This window comes from Agelaius tricolor, unplaced genomic scaffold, assembly GCF_023055355.1.
Source record: "Agelaius tricolor isolate 1412-34295 unplaced genomic scaffold, bAgeTri1.0.p SCAF_3, whole genome shotgun sequence".
NCBI classification, from domain to species: Eukaryota; Metazoa; Chordata; class Aves; order Passeriformes; family Icteridae; genus Agelaius; species Agelaius tricolor.
In genome coordinates, this window is record NW_027269263.1 from 41,862,273 (window position 1) to 41,884,257 (window position 21,985).

Here is a 21,985-nt window from a genome sequence, read left to right on the forward strand (position 1 = left end):
ACTAAAGGTCAAACAGGATTCATATCTTGCCCACATTACTGCTGTCTTTTCCATTCCTTCCCCAAGGGTGGGCTGGCTTTCACCAGACTCTCAAGTCTCTGAAATTCTGCTCCTTAAGACCCAGAGCTTAAGAATTTCCTTCCTACAACCCACATGACTGTTCATTCCCTTCTTAGTTACACCCCTGAGAAACAACTAATCCAGGTTGGTTTGAGCACTTTAGACAAATAATAATGCTCCTTGTTTGCTTCATGTGGTTTTCATTCAGGGAAAGCCTCTGAAAAACCCTCTGACAACCTCCTGGTTTCTGCACTTCTCATGAGGAATTTCCAGGTTCCTCTTCCCAGCCCTACTCTGCAAGGCTGAGCCATGTTGCTGGCAACCAGCTGCTTGCTTGACCTGTAAAAACATCCACAGTCTGATTGCTCCTGTCACAATTTCCCAGATGCAGTTTGGCTATTACATGCAAATGGCTCTTAGGAAATTACTATAAAAAGCAAAATGAAAGCCTCCTGTCAAAACAGAGGTTGTGATAAAGATGTTGCTCACAGAACCAACACCAAATTCACACAGACATATTCCTAGCCTGCACAAACATCACTCACTTTGAAAAGTATTTTTTTTCATTTCCTATAAAACAAGGGGAAGAGAGATCAGAAACACACAGGTTGCATCTCCCACCTTAAATATCATCTTCAAGACAACTTCTCTAAGAATTGGTTATCAGGAGGCAAGTAAATGACAGCAAGTTAATGCAGCTCAGGAATGTACTCCAATAACTCACACATGGTCTGCTGAAGCACCTAATTTAATACTTGAGCTTCCTAAACAATAGGCCTGAAATATCAATACCATAAAATTTACTCTTCTTGGACTTTTCCACACAAGAATGTGACCAGTTGGTTCAGTATTGCTCAACTGAGTTTCACTGCAAACACCAATAATGGGAATTTTGTAGAGTCATGTTGCAGGCACAAAAAAGCACACACGGACAAAACTGGAACATACCTAAGATATGCATGCAGCCACAACAGTGAACAGGGCTCAGCAGCCTAAGCAGGAGAGAGACTTCAATCACAAGCCACAGCTTTCACCTGAGTTTGAACTTCAAAATATAAATGAAATAGAAATAAGGCTGACTTTCTTTATCCACCATGAAATGAAACATAGACCATCATTCTTGGTTTCTATTCCTGTTTAATTTAAATCCTTTATTAACTCCAATGCATGTTGTGGATACAGAAGAACATTTTAATTTAGAAGAATATTTTCATCTTCAAACTCTCTTGTGAAGCAGAAGAAGGAACATTTTCAAGATGCAACCAAGTCTGTGGCCATAAAGCAATGTGCTGGCCATTTTTGCTTTTCCCTGTACAGACCTGGTAGAGAGATGGTAGCTGGTGAGTTGTTCACCCTCAGTGCTCCACACCTGTGATTCTTCATGGAAGAAAATTACTCACAACTTCTAAGATTACTGTATTAGATTTTTTTTGTTATTGTTATGAACAGGCTGGTAGGAATCTGTAAGATCTGTAAGGAATACATGGGGGTAAAGAGCCCATACTTTCAGTCTTTGCCTTCTTTAGGCAAGCCTAAGGGAAGAGAATAATAGCTGATGGGAGTTTAGTGGCCTAAAATTCTTTTTCCTAATGTCAAATAGTTGAGAATTGGATTTCACTGGAAGCAATTGTTCCAGAAGGATTGAAACAGTGCCAGAAAGAGAAAACTGATCTAAGAAAAATGGGGTAAAATGGAAAGGAGGAGAAGGAAACAAAAAAATCGCATCAGAAAAATAGAGATGGGAAGCACTTGGGCCATCTAGATCAGTTTGTATACCTCAGCAGTATACATATATCACCTTGTACAATTTCATACTTCAAATGCCTATTTTTGACAGAGCTCTAGAAACAAACTCAAGTTTCTAAATGAAGTTATCCCTAGTAAAAAACAAGTCCCTGTAGCCCACCACCCCTCTTGTTTCTGCATAGAAGATCACCTCAAGCAATATTTTTTTTGACAAAGCAGATTTCCTTTGCCACTACTCAGATGAAAAATGTGACTGCATCTCCAGAAGCACTCTGCAGGGATGCAGACTCAAGTCTATCAAGAACATCAGCCAATCCACCTAACACCACTATCACCTCCAGCTGTGGAAGCCACTTTTCTGATCCATTATCTGTCCCACAGCTTATCTCCTGGGAGAACAGCTCACCTGGCTGCTGCCAAAACAGACTCACTGCTTTCCCATCAGCTCCCCACACAGCTCCCCTCACCAGAACAGCACTGAGTAGACAGCAGATGGTCTCTCTCCTCTCCACGTGTGATGCACACCCAAAAGCTAAAGTCTTCACACCATTATTTCCATTAATATGAGATTTTTTCTATGTTACTTCAGCAGCTTCACAGTGAGTAATCTAATTTGCAGAAGCAATTGCTTAAATCTTGATGTTGTTCTGGCATTTTCAATGCTCCACATTTTAAGGAAGATGCTGATAAGTTCTGGAGACACTTTCAAAGCCAGGATACACTAGTATTAACACCAGTAGCCAGGATACACTCTCTATTAAACAAATACTTCAAAGAAGATTATTGAGATTCTCTGAAGCTTATTCAGTGTGAGCAATCCGATATCCCATCCTACTGCATCCATGGGAGTGACTAAAACAGGTATCATGCAGGAGAGAGCAATTCCATTTAAACCTGTCTTGTTTGTGTGTATGCATTTACACATGTAGAGACATGTAGGTGTATGCAAATGACATTAAAACAATATATGGAGCTGTTAGCAGCACTGCTGTTTAAATTGCCATGATACAGGATTAGCAGAGCACATGTAACTCAGCAGTTGGTGATACCTCATGTGCAAAATCAGGTATGCATAACTCAGTCATTCATAATTCATGTTCAGATCAGATTGTTGTCCAGCTCTCAGTTACAAAGTACTATGCTTCTGCTATTTTTCAATTTTAGAATGGTACTATTTTGAAGAATAAGCATGAAATCTTATCTTTAAAATGGAGAGCTATATCCCAAAAAGGCTCTTGAGCAAACTCAGCAAGGACCAGGAAATCAGCTGAAGGTGCACTTTAGTGTGGAGTTTTAGTCATCCTTGAAGTGATAAATAGGAGAATTATACACTAATACATAAATATTCTTAGAATGAATATGTAATTTCTGCTTTTCTATTTGGTATAATTAAGACAGTACATGATGTTAGTGAAGTCATTACTGGTATTATGCATTTAGTCCTTGAATCAACACCTTAGAATATTTAAGACCGAATGAAAAGTTTCTATTTAGTCACAGTTATCAAACTTGCCTCAGGCAGGACCTAAAGAACTTTAACCTATTGGGTTATTCAAAAGAAAGCTAAGATGAAATTGTATACTCCACAAATGCCAGCAGACAGTAACAGATTTCATACTATCTGCAGTGGTTTTGAGTGGGATTTATACAGCCTATTGTTTAAAAAGTCCTTAGTGTTAACATTAATCTGTGATCGCTTGATCTGCTTTTTAGTGAATAAGCATCTTTAATAATGCAACTATCAACAAATGGAATATCTTATTGAGACATCTTTGAAAAAAAAACCACATGCATTTCAAATTAATGTCCATATCGAGAAAAGGTTCTGTGGTCTGCAGCTATCTAGTAAGTGCTTTTGGGCCTTAAAATCTACAAGTAACAACTGTTTTGCATAATTATTGGAAGGTCAAGTAAGCACTATTTTGCAGATTTAGTCTCTTTACAATGAAATAACACACACTGTTCTTGATGCAAAATGAAACATGTCAAAGATGCCAAAGTCCTGCAAGGCCATTTGGCACACTCAATTTTTATCCACATGAATTACTTTTTTTATTTATTTGGGAAAACTGGCAACACATAAAACTGCATTAATGTCTTGCCTTGATTCAAATAGATTTCACCACACCTGTGATCTAAGTGCTTGACACAGATGCTTCCTTCCTCAAGAACAGGAGTGGTATTTGACCCCAGCACCAATTCCAGAGGTTGGTTAGACAAATATCTGGATAATCTTCCTCCCACCAGCTCAGCCTAGGGAGTGCAGTGTTGACACATGAGCAAAGGAAATGCTTTTAGCATCTGCAAGTGCTCTGCTCCTAATCTACAATAAATTATGTTGTTTATGCAAACAGTGCTTCTTCTGAGCAAAATATAGTTTAATTTTCTTTTGCAAATGAAGGGCTTGTGGGTTATTTTGGGAACTGGTATACAATCATCTCTGTTACATCAGTTACTGTGTTTCCTCCAAGGCTACTGGCTTTTGTGGTCCATTCTAGGAAAGACTTCTCTGGACACCCCCAGGTATAAGTATCCATGCCTGACCAGCACTTGCTGCTGGTTTGATAATGATTGAACTCATGGCTACATAAGTGCTTCCATACTGTCCTGCCAAAGTCAAAGGATTTTGCAGCCGGGGGAACCACACTCTGGAGGTGCCTTTCAGTAACATCCCATGCCCATTTTAACCCCAAGCAAGGTGGGAAAATACTCAGGCATGTTAAGAAACTGCAGCAGTAACTATACTGAAGTATGCATGTAGTAAATACAAACTTTAAAAAAATTAAATGTTGAAGGCACATAGTCCTGCCTATTTCACAAGAAAATTAGTCAAAGACACAAATACAGTTGATTCAGGCAATCTTAGCTGGACATAATTAATCTTTTCACAGTCCCTACTGTGTCAAACACCTGAGTAAATTATAATCTTAAACAAAATTTTCTCAACAGAAAAATGGCAAGATAAATTACCTGGCCTGTTGCAATGCATCAGTGTATCACCCAATAACTCAATTTCTGCAAATTTGCAGCAGTTTTGTAAGACACTGCTGTACACAGTACTATTGAAAAAAAAATCTGTTGGTTTTCTTTCAAATACAAAAAAAACCCACAAAAGCACAATTAACTGCATTGTTGTGAAAACTGGTGCATATCCAAAACAGCTCACAGGTGAAGATCTTTTATCAAGGAGATAATGCAAGACATTTACATTTCTGCCCGCCGGCTCCACAAGAAGAGCAGACCACTCCAACAGTACAAGGATAAGAATGTGGAGCAGCAGAAGCTGAGGCAGTTGAGTAATTCATCTCTCTTGAGAGGAATGATTGCACTCTGTACTGGCTGGCACAAACTGTTGAACAACAATCTACTATGTGGAAAACAGATTCGCCTTTATACTTTGCTTAGGCCTTGACCAAAAGCATCTTAAAACACTTGAGTAATTTGAAAATAATGCCTCCAATATGAAAGGCAGATGCATAGTTCTAGAAAGTAATGCATAATAAGCAGAATCTATCCTGTGAAGGCCTTTCCAGGGAAAGGCTTATTGGACCTGTTTCTGGTCATTTAAAAATATCCAAAGGGAATTCAGCAAGACTGTTGACAAGTATTTAGTCTGAAGTAACAGTTATAACTAGATAGTCTTTCATGCTTACAGGTATTGCAATGAGGAAGAGACTCCACTGCTTCACAGACATACAACTATATATGAAAAGCACTAGTTTTGAATGGTTGGATATTTAATTATCTCATAGCCTCAAAGAGATTTCTAGATGAGAAAATCAAAGATTTTCTAGATGAGATGCTACAGCTTATTACACAGTAATTAATACATCAGCATTACTTCTGCTGAATACCTGAAGAATGATAGACTTGCCTCTCAGCCTTCTCTTCAAATACATGAGAGCCATCATGCTTGGTCTTATCACAGAACCATGTCTCTGAATCAGACACCAAGAGAGGGTCACAACAGGCACTTAGTGCCACTTCCCTGCAGCCTTGGCCCCAGTGCTGAGCTCTGCCAGAGAGTGCTCCTCTATGGCAGCTCAGCATCTCTCCCAGACCTGAGCAAAACATGAATGACTGGCAGATCCTACAAACACTGGCTAATCCCATAAGGTCAGAGAGTAACAGGGAGGCTGCAGTGTTGCATTCCAGCTGCACTGCCCTACTCCCAGCCTCTGTCATTTTACATGACAGGCACTGTCTAAAGATGGTGATCAGAGCTGTATGCTTACCATGTGACCTGGTCCCTCTCTGCATTCCAGGAGAGAGCTGTGCAGGACACCAGTGACTTACTCCCAGCTGCTTCCTTCCCTCGGGAAAAGCACTGAATTACATTACACCTGACCTGCATCTCAGTGCAGCTGCACAGATGCCCAGCACTACCTGATGAGCTTGCAGGCAGGTGCCCTCTCCCAGCAGAGATAAGCAATGCTATCAGCCACTACAGGGAAGCACACACTCCTGCACTTACACCTTCCACACTGCTGTAAGGATCTTGGTTCTTCATTTTCCCACGCAAACAATAAAAGAAAGATTCATCTTTGATGATGACATAAATAAATTAGAAAGAGCAGGAGATTGTGGCCATTTTGAATGAAGACAAAAAGCATCCAGCTGCTCCTGGGATCATGGACTCATTTATACAGGAAAAGAAAGTAGTTATTTAATTAAAGAGAGAAACAGCACATGTCATACCAGTTAGGGGCTTACTGGTAAGGAAAGTATAATATATACTTGGAAAATTGAGTGTGAGGAACAATGCCACTAGGGTGGATAAACTCTTCCTCAAACAGAAAAGGAGTGTGTAAACAATTTCATGGATCTCATCTCAAATAGGAAACAGGTTTCAGGAATGAAAGCTCTATCTCATAAATACCTGTCCTACAGAAAAAAATTATGCCCTTGTAAGCATAGAGGGCAGAAACCCTATGAACATCTGCTTGCAGCAGTGTGCATGTGCTGCAAGTTTGAGAAATTCTAATGGCTCCAGAGATCTGGCTGATAAGAAGCTTCACTTAAATGTGAATTGTACTAAGATCCAAAGCACAGCTGTGTAAGGACCAGAACTAAAACAGTGAGCCATGATATCATACTCATAATCCAAATAGAAAAGCATTGCCAAACTTCCACAACTCTGATCAGACAACAAGAATCACAAATAACTACTAATAAGCTGCACTTACATCTTTGTTAGTGAAGAAATCAGTTTTATAGAACATAAATAAAAACAGCTTAACAGATGAGTTAGCTCTCTCCAGAAGTTATACCATAAATCAAGGTCCAAAGACTGAAATAATTCCTAAAGTGTATGCAATCTCATTAGCATTGAACACTCATGCCATACTATACAATATATATTAATGAACCAGGATATAATCCACATACTGTCACATAGACAAAAAGTCATGTCTTAGTACTTTGGAAATGGATGAAAGATCCAGATAAATATTTGACTCTAGAAGAATGAATTAAACAGTAAAAGTGGGGATTTTGGGAGCATTTGTCAGACAGGTTAGCTAAGGATGACTAAAAACTTAAGTCTGATCTACACTGATTTGTTTGTTAAGTTACAATTAACTGAAGCAGTATATTAAACAGAAATGCAAGGAGGAATTTCACAAAAAAACCCCCAAACCACAATATGAAGAATTACTGTCATTTGTTTATATTACACAGATCCCTTGGGTCTAGTGCTACAGAAACATTCAACAAAACAGCTTGTCAATATGTCAAAGACACTGAGGTTCTGGCTCTCAGAAAGATTACTTTAAAATTGTATGTAAGAGCTGAAAAAATAAAAGTCACCAACCTCTAATAAGGTAGACTGTTTCACTGCAGATCCAGAGCCAGTATCTAGAAATGAATAAAAACAGGTTTCACTTGTTTGCTCAATCCCAGGTTTTCGGTTACCAATTGTCAGAATTTGTTATGCATATTTTTGTAACATTGTCATACAATCAGCTTTTAACAGATGTTTCCAGCATTCATAAATATGTGGGTTTCCAGTAAGTCACTTCTTTGTATAAAAATAGGACAAACCCACAACATTCTACTAAAATTAAAAGCAGAGTAAACCCATGTGGTTTTATTTTTCCTGATAACTTCACAACAATCTATTATAGGCTTCCTTTAGAAACTGGCTTGGTGAAGATGTAGCTACTTTTTCAAGTTATTAACACCTGACCACAGAAACATTATTACCATCAGAACCACTTGATCCTAGAGCTCTCTCCTGAAGTAAATTATGAGATGCCTGCTCAGATACATACTATCCCATAACTCCTGCTTTCTCTAACACAATTCTTCCCTCTGTGGTAGCTCTTCTGACCCCTCCTTAGATTTGTCTCCATCCATCAAATTTTGGCATGCCCTTTCAGGAAAAAAAAAAAAGTACACAACTTTGGGTATGACTTCTTTGTCCCAACTCTTTTTTGATTCACAGGAGATGCTGTAGATGCTGTCAAACTACCTCCAAATCTCAATTGCCTCCCTTAGGAGTTTGGGAGTTACATCCACAGTACATCTTGATCAGTGGATCAAGGTAGGAACTACATTACAGTGGCACTACTTGCAACTTTCAAATGCTTCAAAAATCTACAGCAGCTCCAACCTCTGCATTATATAGAGAACTCACTTCAGAAGTTTGCTACATAAAAGGAAAACATTTTTCAGCTCGCTCCTACCTCTGTATTTGCTTTTGTAACTGTAGTTCATTCAGATTATACAATAGGACTTTTAATTTGTGTTCATAGCCAAAAGCCCTATGATTTAAGTACGCAAGATATGGAATTATCTTAGCGATATAAAGTCCAATTGCTGCTTCTATGAGTGCCATAAAAATCCAGGCACTCAGGCTCCAAAGCTGTATTACTCTGTAGGTAGCTTAGTCAAGATGTGCTTGTTACTCTGTTTCTCTTGTACCCTAACTTACTGTACTACTTTTCACTGTGCTGAGAGATGATGACTGTACTTTCAGGCTCATCCCTTCTCCCTGTTTATAGGTCAGTTACTGTACATGTTAAGACACCTGGGCTTAATCCTTCTGTTGCTGCTATCATGGACAGAATATCACAGTATTTCCCATCTATAAAACTTTATTATTTCTACCTCCTTGTAAACTACTATTGAGAATATGTAATCTTAACTACTCTTACAGACCCAGACAGAAAAAGACTCACTTTGCCACACCTAAGTTTCATTCTCTATTCACTTCCTTGCTGAGTATGTGTTTTCATGGTCAGAAGTCTTAGTAACTCTCAAAACTGGCTTTCAAGAAACACATTTATCTTGAGCATGAAGTGCTTAGATAACAAGTTATTGAGTACACTATCAGAAGAACACAATATATTCTGTCATTCTTTTAGCTCTAAATAGAACTGTTTACATGCTTGCTACAAAATTGATTAGCTGGGTTGGAAAATAAAGAAAAAATCTAGCATCAAGGTTCTGAATGGTTTACTGAAATGGCAAGCATTTTAGGAATGCCAATTTCTTATTGGAGTTCCCTAGGCTAATCATGTATTGTTATAAAGCAAAGGCATGAGAACTATTTAGTATCATGTTCAGTGAAACTCCCTAACACTACTAAACAATAGTCTTTCTATAACTTCCCCATATTATTTTCTACCATCCCTTTATTGTACACCAAACTTTGCACTTGTTGTTACAAGATTTACATTTATTTATTTCAACTAAAGCTTATAGTTGACTGCTGTAAAATGCAAAAAGAAAAAAAAAACTAAAGAAATCACCAGCAAATTTAGTCCTCACAGCTCAGCAGCTCCCCTGCCCACATACCAAGGCACAGCAAGCAAAGGAGATGCTCCAGCAAAACTCACTCCTAGTGTCTAAATAAGAGTCTTCCACAGACAACTCTGGAAGCCATCAAAATATATTCCTCCTTCATATCTGAGGAACAGCACTGAACTCAAAGTATTTCTATCTGTTGGTACCTGAATCAAGCCACTGAGTTACCTAGGAAAGCAATCATATTCATTTTACAAGGATTCACAATATTGCATCAGGTGTCGTGATAATAGGATTTGATAATTTTAGCTAATAACATAATGAAGACAGGCAAAATACTTTTTTTTTAGTTTTACCCCACTTTTCCCATTCACAGTGGGCTGTAAAAGATAACGAAGTGATTCGCATCAATCTCCATAAATGAAAATTTATAGAAAAACAGAATTTTAGAACATCTTCACTTCTTCAGCCTTAATCACATTGTGAAGCAAGAGAGAGCTGCAATCGATGAAGTTTACTGCTGAACTCAGTAATGCCAAAGCAATCATAAGGAGACCTTGAAAACACCACTTTCAGACTTTGCTAATAAGAAGAACCCATCAGTTCTGCACCAGGCACTGGCTGTGCACAGCAGTGGTAAAAAAAGGCCATTATAAATTAACCTCCACTCAGAGAAAAGCCCTTTTGTAGTACTTGTCACATATATGAATACATTGTGGATGACACTGTAGGAGGAGTACGTCATGCAAAAGATCACCCATGGACCAGAAACACAGGGCAAGTAAGAACTTGACCAAGCTCAAAGATGATTACTTGGCTTGCATCAGAAAGATACAAGTATCTCCATGACCTACTTAGGAGTGGCTTCTGGCTGGGAATACAGTATACAGAATCCCATATTAATAAAAAACAGGTGCTGTTTTTTGTGCATGTTAGGAGCTCAGGTAGTCCAAGTTTGAAAGATACACAAAGTTGTTGCCTTCCTAGAGATATTAAGGTTCAATTGAAAAATTAATATGCTAGTTTGTTACACTAAAAAAGGATCTTGGTACAAGCCATTAGACAAAGCATTTCTAAAGGTATAAATTATATTAAAATTTCAGTTCTGACTCAGAACAGTAAGGACTTCAGACATTGCTCTAGTAGCTTTAGTCAAACTGTTAGCAATAATTTTCCACCCTTCCTCTGCATTTCTACCTAATCACTTTAAGTATCTTTTTTCTTCATCCTGCACATATGGCCTTTCCTACATACACCAAAAAAAAACAGCTCGAAAACTGTAGAAAAAGTTACATAACTTAGCTCTTTCTGAGACTATTGTGTAGAAGTCATACCAATCTTCCTTAAGCTCAGACACTAACTTAACTCACCTCACATGCTGTAAGGGCAAGCTTAAAGTCAACTGAAAAACAGGCACATTCACAGGAAGATATGCACTGGTATAAAAAAAAATTCCAGTAATCAGAAGCCAAATATTGAGAAAGCTCCTTCATAAACTATTAAATAGAAACAGAAAAAAAAAAATCACAGATTTATTGACAACCCCAGAAAAAACCCCAAAGTGTAGTGCAGCACTTTTTTCAGTCTTTTTTTCAAGCTCAGGCAAAAGGTATGAGCTAGAAAATATAAGGCACAGTATACAGGAGTAAGTTAAAATCAGTTTTAACATTAGCAAATAGAAGAAAAATTATGACGTGGAACTAGGAATCAATTAAGAAAGTGCTATTGCAGCATATGCCACAGCGCACAGCATCACCACACAATTTCAGAAGACTTTAAGCATTCTCCCCTGCAGAGTCACACCATACCTCATCTGAAGGCTTCAGGCATCTACCCCAACAGAGTAACATCATAGCACATCAGAGGGCTGCAAGCATTACCCTTCTTGGGCTTCAGCCCAACCTTTTATACCCCTGATGGCTAATGCATTGCACCTGTGTGCCTTCTGGTCCCCTTCCTGATTGGTCAGTGCTGATTGCTCAGTGCTGATTGCTCAGTGCTGATTGGTCAGCACTCCATGTCTCATTACCTTCAATGCTGTTCACCTGCTTTTCATGGCTGTAGCCCATTAGGGCTTGAGGGTCAGCCACAGCCCCACTCCCAATTACCACAAACTGTGTGCCTACAAAGTGCAAGTAAGGCAACCTTGCTAGAAAATAAGTAAAAATGTCTCTTAGTGGATTTGTGAGAAGGTAGTAAGGGTTAGTATGCCCCAGGATTAGCATGCCACTCGTCTTTGGACCAATGTGCTGCTGATTCATTGTAACCTCACTCATCTGCCCCTCCAATTATCCTTGAGAAGTATTGACACCACCAGGCTGCAAGCTCAAAGCATGCTGAAAGGGTGAGTGTACACCAGAGAATGGAACGCACACAAAAGCCTGTGTATTAACTGTATCACTAACTGTAATGAGCTGTTATTATAAAATAACAGCTGTTATTTTGCTTAGAAAGGTAAGACTATAGCTAAAGATAAACCACAGCTCCTCACATCACTCATCATTTCTCTGTCTCTGTAACAGAGACACAGTCCCAGGCTGAGCACTGGACCCCTGCCTGCCTTCAGCAGAGCTGCTGCTAAAGGCATCAACAATCACACTTCCAGCTGCCACCATCAAGTTAGAATGAGATTAAGCAATTTTTAAAATTGCTTTGGTTAATCACAGCAACATCTCATCATCTTCTACTGGCTGCAGGCTGTTCTATTAGCTGTTTAGGTCTGCAAACAGGGACAACTAGGTCAGTGAGCAGTGGACATCCAAGATCTCACCCTTCTATAGATGAGCTCATTGCAAACCCAGGCTAGAAACAAGTAAACTCAACAGTGCAAAACAGAACAACTGTCAGTGTGCTAAGAGCCTCTGCAATGTTTGCTCCCTGTTTATTCTGATTTTAACTTAGGGCTGAAGCTTAAGTCACTGCTTTCGCAAGGAATTAAAATTGAGTATTATAAGTTCAGTCATACTGGAGGTGTATCACAAAGCAAAGAGACAGATGCAGCTCCTGCCTGGGAAATTACAAAGGCTCTTATCCTGAAAAAATTTACATATCAGAAACTTTATTCATGTAAGTAATCATGCAGGACCAGGACCTTATTTAATCTTTCTTCAGAAACCGAGCCTATACAAAAAGCACACCAATGCTGCCTCTACTTTCAAAAGCAAATCATTCATTTTATATTATCATTCTACCAGTAATTTAGCTGTACTGTTGCTAAGAGGATTTCCAACATATTAAAGTATTATTGAAATAATATAACTATTTGCATTTGAAGAGTATATTGTCTATTCCAAACAATACAGCAAGAGATCCCCGCCATATATTAAGAAATCTCTAACTAATCACTTTAAGGCAATGATGTTACCCATTGGAGAATATGAAATTCTATTCAAAACCTCCTTCATAAGCCATTCTTTATGCAAGACTGGAATGGCTTCTGGCAAAGCAAAAAAGATCTGCCTGTGACAAGCTAAGTGTAAGTATGAATTTCTGTTGCTACAAATACAAAAGGAGGTTTATAAAAACAAACCAAAAACCAAAGGTACTTGCTTTTTGACAAAGACACAAAGTTTCTTCTTTTTGATTAAACTACCCTTTGTTCTGGAGAATCTTCAAGCTTGTTTTGTTAGTGTTGTTCCAGAAACCACGTGATAACATAAACTTGAGTTATGTAAGTTACCATCCTACCACATACTAAAGCACTAGAAAACATTAAAAGTCTCTTTGTAACATCCTCTGGGTGTGAGATGTAGTATTCCAAATGTCTTAGCTGGGAACAAGTTAGAATCACTCTAAACTGAAAGCCTACTCATTTCTATACTATTTTAAGGCTCAAGAAACACCAGAAAACCAAGAAAATCCTCTATTTCATAGCTACCCTCACTACCTACATACCATTTATTGACAGTTGGGCAATTAAATATTTTTTTCTAAAAATATGAGAATATTTAAATGGTAAAAAATATGTTGCATGAATTAGTAAATTTTATTCTACACTCAGCATAAAGAAATTCACTTTGTGCTATTTATTGTTAAGTGGTATTTTCAAGCTCTGACTTTGGTAACATTCATGTACCTTTAAATTGCCAGTTCATTGAAGGACAAAACTAGATTATTAGTTATTGGATTTCAGCCATCCAGTGAGCATGTTTGGACAGCCATAGATTTTGCTTATACATTGTACTTTGAGCATTAGATGCATAAGATATTTTGAGGTGTCCCTGTTTCTAGCATGTGCTGATTATGGCTGGGATAGTTAATTTTCACAGTAGCTGGTGTGGAGCTGTGTTCAGGATTTGTGACAGAAACAGTGCTGATAACAGAGGGGTGTTTCAGCTGTTTCTGAGCAGAGCTCACCCAGAGTCAAGGCCTTTTCCACCTCTCACCCCACCCCACCAGTGAAGAGGCTGGGGGTGCCCGAGGAGATCTGAGGGGACACAGCCAGGACAGCTGACCCCAGCTGCCCACAGGGATGTCCCAGACCATGTGTGCTGTGCTCAGCACATAGAGCCAAGGGAAGGAGAAGGGAGAGGAGAATGTTTGGAGGGATGGTGTTTGTCTGCTCCAGTCACCATTACCTGTGATGGAGCTCTGCTTTCCTGGGGATGGCTGAACACCTGCCTGCTCGTGGGAAGTGGTGAATGAATCCCTTGTGTTGCTTTGCTTTCATGCACAGCTTTTGCTTTGATCTCAGGTCACTAGTTTTCTCACTTTTACTCTTCTGATTCTACCCCCTGCCCTACCAGGCTGCTGATGCTTAGTGGCCTGCAAGGGTTAAACCACAATATAGCTCTTATCTGGGTTTGGTCACAAGAAAAAATGACACATAATCCCTCCTATGAACAAGTTTCATTCACATAGAAGCAGTAACAGCCACACAAGTGAGATCATTCTGTGCACTAGGTCATTATAAGTGTACATCTATAAAGAATTAGGTATTTCAATGAGTATTTCAGCTTAGGGTGGTATATCCAGTATTTAATACTGTTCTTCACCATTGACCAGAGCAATTACCGGCCCAGTTAAGGCTAGATTTGAAAAGTGCGTTCATATTTCACACAAAATCTATTAGGAAGTGGAAAAAATCACATGTTTACTGACTCCCTCATTTTCATGTATTGTGTCACTACTGTATTTGCTCTGAAAGATAAAGGGACAGTTTGAAAAAATAGCTGCAATAAAAGCATTTACTGAAACCAAAAGCATCAGATCAAAAAGGTTTGCCAGAGTGAACCAAGCTCAATCAATTTATCAAGGGCCTCCAAATTTAGGGTTGTCAAAGACCTGTTACATATTTCTCCTAAGTATACAAAAGGAAAATAATCTTTTACCCTTGAGAATAATGTTAGCAAAGTGCATTCAACCAGCTCAAGCTGAATTATGCTAACAACCCTGTTCAACTCTGGACATGGAGACCTTCAATCCATCACTGTAAAATTTGATAAAAATGTTCTGGGAACTGCCAAAAGGTTCATATTTAATTACCACTAGAATCAATAGAATGAAATATTGCAGAAAATTACATGTTCTACATCACTTAAGTTTTCTGATTCCTGACTTCTGGGCTTACAGAGGTAGCCTGCATTACCTTCTAAACCATAATTCATCTGGTTTAGAAAGAGTAATTAATTTCTACTCCAAAGAACATAAAACTGTCACCACTTCAAAGTATGTTCCACAGGCCTGGATTTACTGGGAAGAGCAAGGAGCTGCATCTGCCCTTGTTTCTATCATGCAGAACACCCATTAAACAAATGATCCAATTCTTCATTACAGGCTTTTCAGCTGGTGAATGCATGCCCAAGAACTAAAAACAGATCTGGATTTAGCTCTAGTTATGAAAAGAGAAAGGACATCGTATCAGCTCCTTGGGAACAAGCAAAAAATTTTAGTAGCATTTGGAGAAGGATTGCCTAAAATTTTCTGTCAGGTAGCAGGATACTAAATAATTTAGTCTAAGAACTCCAATTAGAAAACAAAAGCACTAATAATTCTGCAATCCTTAAGGTACTAATATGTTTCTCTGACAAAATCAGATGTAATTTTCAAAATACTACTACCACAAGTATCAAGCCGCAGGAATAAGCATACTAGTGCTTGAATGGTATGCAATAATATAACCTGAAAAAAGGAAATAAAGTATTTGGGTATTAGTTTTTTATTTTTTGCACATGGCACTGAACAGAGATGCTAGAAGCATGATACATTAAAAGCACTACATTTTTATTTGTGAAGTCCTGTTAAGATATTTTCATTAAGGTACCTCTCTACAAGACACAAGAATATATACTTCTAGCTGTACTAGCAAGCAAAAATCCTCTTTTATATCTGACTTCTGCTTCCATCTTGTTTAACAATTCACCTATGCATACTAAACCAGAAAATACTTAACAAATTTTCTTTGCATTTATGTAAATACTCATAGACCAATGTAAGTTGCTGCATGAGCAGATGACTGAAGAAGCCTTAGATACATGAATCCTGCAGCTTCTCCTGTCTGCCCTGCTTCAGTAAGAATTCCAGCTCCTTCCCTTGCCCCTCAGAATTACCCACTATCCCATGGCACCTATGACTGATGTCCACACTCTGTAAATTGCCCTCCAGGTGTCCCCACAACCTGCCCTATATCTCAGGTAAGACCTCAACGAGGTGCAGCCAGTTCTGCAGGTGTGTGTGCTTCCAGCACAACAGGTAACTGTGAGCTAACACTCCTCCTTACTGGGGTCAGTTGCAGTTATTTCGGGAAATTGCATTCATTCTCAAGCTTGAATTAAAAACAGCACAACAGGTACAAAAGTTACCAGAGAAACACCTGTGAGTGCACAAGACTCAGTACACAGTATCAATGTCTCATTTCCTTAAAAACAGGCTAAACAATATGCAGACCCTTGTTTTTCATTAAATGTTTCTCTGGAAAACTAAATACTGATGAAACCTTTAGCATGTCATGGGCTTTTCTGCCATTCCACTGATGTAAACCTCATCTTTATATATATATAAGCCAGGGAAAACCAGCTTCTCTTGGGCTAACAAGCACAAATTTTTTCCCTGTTTGTAACTTTTCTGAAATTAAAGAATTAATGAAAGTATTACTTCATGTAAAATTACTTCACTGAAAAATGAACTGTATTCTCAATCCCTGTCACATGAGTTACCATCTCTAAATGTCAGATATTCCTTCTAATGAGATACTAATCACTTGGATTGGATTCAATCCGAATTAAAATTTAAATAATTTCTCTTCTATCATGTTCTCCCTGATCAAACTAGCTTTCCACAGAGGCATTTTTTGATGTTAAAAATAAACATAAACCAAAAATGTTTCCTTTAAGTCTAAAAATGTCATCAGTAGTAAATATATCTTTTTTTTTTCCTTACCACCCAATTTCTGAAAGGCCAGCTCATATTCCATGTTGAATATTTTAATGATTTTATCTTGGTGCCCAGTTAACCAAAGTCTCCTCAGTAAAATCAGTATGTATAATTTCATGGTTTGGCAGAATTGGCATTCTAGACACAGAAAATGCTAATGCTGTTTACCACGTGCATGCCTAAAAGCCCATCTACTATTTTTTCTATTAAGCCAGCCTGCTGGGCTTAAAAGCTGAAAGTTAGAAACCTACCTATTGGGCATGCAGCCAGACCAGAGCCTCACAGGACTTCTTGAACCCATTAGAGAATGTATTACACTACCAGGGAGTCATCTCCCTCCTGAACCTATACAGTAAAAACATCCAAGCATGTGTTTTACTGTAATGGTATATAGATTTGGATTTACAATTAGCTTCATCATAAAAATTTAAGGTCTTGCATAAGTATCTGCTGAAGAGATTCACCTTTGCCCCAGTACAAACTAAACAGAACTATACACTTTTACACCTGACTACTTCAAAGGAAGACAATTTTTGAGTGAGTATAGGTGGAAAGGAAAAGTGGATGGAACACCCATTATCTTTTTTTTTGCAGAGCTTTTGGCCACAGTTATAATTTCCCCAAACTGGAGGAGAGTGAGAAGGATGACAACGTGAGCAGTATTACCTTAAATACAGGACACTTAAACTGGGAGAATAACTGTGCTGAAGTTCTGATCATCTGTTTTCCATTTCTACAATTCATAGAAAACAGAGTTCTCCACTGGCAAAGATAAATAATGCACTGAATTTTAGGATTTTGGATGACATCGCTGACAGGGAAGAAAACTAAGATAAGGGATATAAATGGGCCCACGCAACGAAAAATGAGATCAGGAGTGTTAAAAAAGTACTATGAGAGCTTTCCTGATTAACATTATGTATATTATGTTAGATCAGAGAGTCCAGAGAGACTGGGGCTGTTATCTGTATCATATCACACAGCACAACACAGCTCAGCCTCTGGGATGCTTCCACCTAGTCTGTGGGGGTTTTTTACCTCATCCAGAAGGTGCAGATCAGCTGTTTGAAGAGTAAACACAGTTCCAACAGTCATGCTTCTCCTGTGCTTGCAACTGGGGCCACACAGCGTGGCTGCAGTACATGACAGGAGGTGAGATATTTCCCCCTATCCATACATGGACTGCTAAAACTCCATTGCTGCATTGCCAGTGAGTCATGAAACTTGGATCCAGCAAAGCCTGAGCCATTTTAATGTGCAGTGTTCAGTCCCCTCAGATGTAATACTCAGAGGAAACCAAGCCAGGCAAATGACACATGTGAAGGAGTGAAGACAGAGTAGTGCAGTAACTTTTTTTTGTGTGTACACATAAAATGTCTAGTATTCTGATAATAAGTGGATATTTTCTAGTCCATGTATTATGAAAGATTAAAAAAATAACTAAAATAACTTCAACGAAAGAATATTTAGCTTCTAGTTTGCTCTCATTCTTCACAAGGAATGAGAGCAGAATACTGTGACTCACAGAATACTGTGACTGCTTTCAGAAACAAGCTCATGAATTATACCAATTAACCACAATTAATTACCAGTCTGGTTTTGTCCTCTGTCTCATCTGTTTTGTTGACAGCCATTGACAGCCATTACTTTGCTCATAGTACCATGAGTGCCCACCTGAGGGAAGAAAACCCCTTTGAACAGCAGAGAACTCCCTGATCTTTATCAGGTTAAGAAAATAATATTTACCTTTGCTTTGCCTTCTTCTCTTAGTAAGGATAAGGGAATTAAAAAATACAAGGAACAAGCAATAAATCACTACTGAGTATTAATTTCTAATAAAAAATGACACACTTCCCAAAAAAACCTTACCCTTATGTCAGAAGAAAGGAGGGGAAACAAACAAGTCAACAGTGGACTGTGGCCCCCATTTAATAGAGGACACGTTTGCTGTTTTGGCCCATCCTTGGAGTCATGCTACTCACTGTCACCATGGACTGAATGGCTTCTGCAGCATCTGCCAAGAAAGGAGCTCTCCCAGACTATCCTTCACCTCCACCTTAGGAGAACGTCAGACTGAGTAAATGCATCTCCTCTTCTGCAGAAGAGACCATTAAGGTCTTCCATCCTTCCATTGCACCAACTCCCTCCTACCTCTCAGGAGATCAGATCTTACTGATTCTTCTTGACAAAGAGAAAACTGAATCCTTTGCCCCTATTCCAGCCTCTACTACAGATATTTTATGGCTCTAACAAGTCTTGAAAAGTCTTCTAGTGCTTATATCTCACAAAGAGTAAGGATTAGGAAAAATAAATGTTGATTTCATTATGTGATGCTATGTTTATGTTACAAGGTTCTCTCTTACTTTTATAGTTATTTCTAGAAAGCCTTTACCAATAAATAAATCACTTCTTCCATCTGGGCTTTGATATGACTTTGTAAAATAATAGCCAAATTCTGCTCTGACTGAAATCACTGTTAAAATTTCCACTGATCAAACTGGATACAACACCCTATAGTAAATATATGATCTTAACACTGTCCATATTGTCCTAGGTTTCCCTTTAAAATACTTTAAAACTTAGAGAAGGTCATTCCTGGTTGCATATTACAAAAGTACTTCAGGAACAGATGTGCACTGCTTAGGAAACTCTTCCTCTCTCAAGCATGGTGCTTTGAACCTTGCCCTCCCCAACGTGGTCCCTTGAAAGCAGGGAGCATATGTTTGTATAAACCAAAGATGATGGATTATATGATGTGCAAATTCAAGATTTGATTTATTGTTTGCTTTTTTTCTTTCAGAAGCACACATACATTAGATGTATATAGATGGATATTGTATATTAGATGGATATTGTATAATAGATTGTATTGTATATTAGATTGGATATCAAGGCTAAGATTCAAAATCAAAGGTTATATAAAACAAAACAACTTTAAAGGAAGTTATGATATGCCTTTAAAGACTACCAAAAGACAAACTTATCTCTGTTTACACCCCTTTCAAACTTACATTCTGTTTGTGTCAATGCTGAGCTGTGCCTCATAACTGGCTGAACCATACCTGGTGAACTTCCATGCCTCCCATAAGCCTTGGCCTGATCTGACTGGATGGCTTATGAAATCTGCACCAGTTAGAAGGCTAAAAGCCAAAAACAGCATTAGAAAAGAACATTATAAATGTCCTGTGTTCCAGCAAATAATGGACTCCAAAACATGTGTTCTTCCCCAAAAAACTAAGTGGATTTCTTCAATGTGTTATGAAACATTATTCACACTGGGACTGCTTTACACAACTGATATGCTGGAAGAAATCTTTTCCAAGATAGCATTTTTTATTGCAACTGGAACTGTTTCCTCCATTCTATTTCAGATCTCTCATTACTAGGTTAGAAATTAATTTCACATGTTTACATAGTAATTCTCAAAAATAACTCACATGATGGGAAAAAAAAGGCACAGATTTTGAAATGTTTTCCAGTTGGAGAATGAGTTTTGGGATCAGTAAATGAGTCAGTAAATGAAAGCTTTTTGAGTCAGTAAATGAAAGCTTTTTCAAGGAGATTTATCCTGTATGTTATACATGCATTAGGAGGAGAGTGGAGGAAGGATAGTGGAGGATAAGCCACAAATGAAGATAATGAGGACTTTATGTGGATGGGAATTTCTGGAAGATCAAAATGATTTACAAAATATTAAGGAAGTTCCTGCTACAGGAAAAACACTGCAAGATCTGCACAGATGGTTAATATTCTTTGCTTATTTTTAGGACTAGTTATTTAAGAAATGTTTTTAATTTTCTTTCCTAGTCTACCTTCCATAATTATATATTTTTGATTTAAAACTCCTGAAAAAAGCTTGTTTGTCTGAGTGGTCCAATCTATTATTCTTTTATTGCTTTTTAAACTTTTATTAAGGAAACCATAACAATCAAACTAAGTGGACCATATTTTTCTCAAGTCTGATTTCTGCTGTGCTTTTTCTTTTTCATAGCTTGCAGAATGAGGGAAGGAAATAACTGCCCAAGTCCTGTGTCTATCCAGTATGGTTTCAAGAGAATCCTGACCAGAAAATTGTTTGGTAGGCCATGGTGTCCTGTAGCCAGCAAACTACATTTCTAAAATTCACATAAATAACTGCTGAGAAAGCTATGTCTAGCAGAAAACAAATAGGAGAAAAATCTTGCCACAATTCAGACAGACACAGCGACAGATTCATTGCTAAAAGTATGGCATAATCAAACTGGGATGTCTTTTATTGGATTTTTTTTTCAGAGTTAAATCTATTTGAATAAATAAGGTTTTAGGACAGCTGGGAACCAGCAAAAAAATATGGCAAGGGACTAAAATACTACACTCAGTTTAAATGACATATCACAAAATCTGGAGCTCAGTTCTGTATATGCAATGTCATCCAAGAAAAGTATCAACATTTCGTGAACTATCACTCTCTTACAGTTAGAATCCTGTTGTCACTGGCCCTGCAATTTCAGCATCCTTAAATTTCATCTTTCAAAACCAAAGATATTTCAAAAGTATGGTTTTATTTTCAGATAAGGAAGTCTACTAAGTAGCCTGTTACCTGGGTAGGAAACCGATACTCCAAACTTAGATATTTTAGCTTTGGTTTGATACTAAGTGAGCTCAAGTAGAAGATATTCCAGGCAGTGGACTGCCTAAAACTGTAAATTAGAGCTGCTTTTGTATAGTTCAATTCAACCATTGACTAAAGCCATCACCTTTGGCTTCTTGATCCAGAACTCGTTCTACCCCAAAAGAGAATTTCTTATGTTTGTCATGAGTGATTTGGAATTGATAAAGAAAAATATCTGAAGATTCTTCTAAAGTTGCTTAACTCTCAAAAATTTTTTTTACTCCTTCACCTCACAGCTTACCAAGGACTGTCCTGAAAATCTCTCTTGGGATTGTAACTGTAGATGGGAGCTGAACTGTACTGCACTCTTGACAGATCCAACCAAACATCTGAAAGCATCCATGAACACTAAGGAATAATATAAACCTTTGCAGCAGTGTCTTTTTGGATGCTCTAAATGCAGAGTAT

At 38.1% G+C, this 21,985-nt stretch overlaps 1 protein-coding gene across 1 annotated transcript in view; it reads right to left on the bottom strand.

Annotated features, from left to right (window-relative positions):
* CNTN1 (contactin 1) overlaps positions 1-21,985 on the bottom strand; it is a 211,298-nt gene that overhangs the window by 145,622 nt on the left and 43,691 nt on the right. Inside the window, exon 2 of the mRNA XM_071423632.1 lies at positions 7,619-7,662. The gene's annotated coding sequence lies outside the window, so the exon portion shown is untranslated. The remainder of the gene's footprint in view (positions 1-7,618; positions 7,663-21,985) is intronic.